Genomic DNA, 1,828 nt, shown 5'->3' with positions numbered 1-1,828 from the left:
CGCGCGGCTCTCGCGATACTGGCGGGGCCGGGCCGTGTGAGGGGAGCGGAGCGGAGCGGAGCGGAGCGGGGGCGGCCCCGGGAGGGTCTGGCGGGGGCTCCGGAGCGGATCCCGAGCGGGTCCCGCACAACGGGCGATGCTCAACGGGCGGCCGCGGGCGCTTCGCTGCCTCCCGTCCTCTCCAGCCACGCCGCAGCTCACAGAAAGGAGGTTGCGTTGGAAAGGACCTTAAAGATCACCTCGTTCCAACTCCCTGCCATGGGCAGGGACACCTTCCAATAGACCAGGTTGCTCCAAGCCCGGTCCAGCCTGGCCTGGAACCCTTACAGAGACGGGGCATCCACAGCTTCCATGGGCAACCTGTTCCAGTGTCTCACCACACCCACATTAAAGAATTTCTTCCTAAATATCCCATCTAAGTCTCCTCTTTTAGTTTAAAACCGTTCCCCCTTGTCCTATTAACTATCTACCCGTGCAGAAGGTCCTGTCCATCTATTTTATGTGTCTCCTGGAGGTCTCCCTGGAGGCTGCTGCTGCTCTCCAGGCTGGACAGTCCCAGCTCTCAGATTTTTCAGCCTTTGCAGCATTTTCGTGGCCTCAACTTGGCTCACTCCAATGTTCGCACGTCATCCTGCTGGGGACTCCAGGGCTGGATGGTGGGGTCTCACCAGAGCAGAGCAGAGGGGCAGAATCCCCTCCCTCCACCTGCTGTCCACACTGCTTTTCACTCAGCCCAGTGGTTCCAAAACCTGTTGCAAATGGCAAGTGTGTTTTCCTAAATGCCCCAGGCTGTACTAGAGAGAAAGACATCTCTTAGCATCTGCAGAGGCACCAGTGGAGCTCCCCGAACAAGAATAGCTTACAGGAAAAACCATATGGGTTTTTTTTCTTGAGCCTTTTTCAATTCAGCAGCGTTTGCGTATTTCTGTTGAAAATTACACTAATAAAGCCATTCGATTTAGTTACCGGCAATGCACATATTTCTGACTGTCAGTGCAAGACGTTCAGATTCTCAGCTGCTGAGCTGTAACCTTGGTCATACTTCTAAAGGATCCCAAAACAATCTCTGAGATGTCAGACTTTAAAAGCTGAGTGCTCCAAATCAGCCATTTTACCCGGTGATTACTTACAAAGGCATTATCGTGAGCATTTTGTACAGAGACAGCAATGAAACCTTAGCCCAGTAGGCAGAATGAGCAATAAAAGCTTCTTCGGTCCAGTAAAAAGCTCAGTACCTGTTATCAAGATCTTTTTGCATAACTCAACAACTAAGCTGAGCAAATGGGCTATTGCAGCACTCACACATTGCATTTAGAAAAACCTCTGAGACCTCTTTGCCATCTATACATTGACTCCAGTGAGGTGCCAGTAACATACATCTTAAGTGTTTCCATGACTGCCTGATTACTTGGAAATTCATTATCTACATTATGGCCCAGCACAGAAGATTTAAGTTCTAAACTCCCCTTTTTTGTGTTGAGAAACAGCTGCGCAGCAGTAACAGGGCTGTTCCAAATTATTCGGCCCCCTCTTGTCTTCTGTATCTGCTGTACAGTTCACAACAAAGCAAGGCCCACGGCGTCTGCAGTAGCCCTTCCACGTGATTTATTTTTAAAAGCTTTGAGAAGTACATTTTTCATAGTGCAATCGAGAAGAGTGACGTGACTGGTTTTGAAAGAGTGCTCCAAATAGCTTTTCCAAGCAGAGCTGTCTAGAAGATTAAGTTTACCATTAGCTATGCAGAAAGTCTCTAAGGTGGGAAAATTCCAGTTTATGACGTGTTTGCTCTTAACCTTTACGGAAAATAGCTCACTAACCACTTTTAACA

Source organism: Empidonax traillii, unplaced genomic scaffold (assembly GCF_003031625.1).
Source record: "Empidonax traillii isolate 1590-97213 ecotype Southwest subspecies unplaced genomic scaffold, ASM303162v1 scaffold20:size5563877, whole genome shotgun sequence".
Lineage (NCBI taxonomy): Eukaryota > Metazoa > Chordata > Aves > Passeriformes > Tyrannidae > Empidonax > Empidonax traillii.
This window is presented reverse-complemented; position numbering follows the sequence as displayed.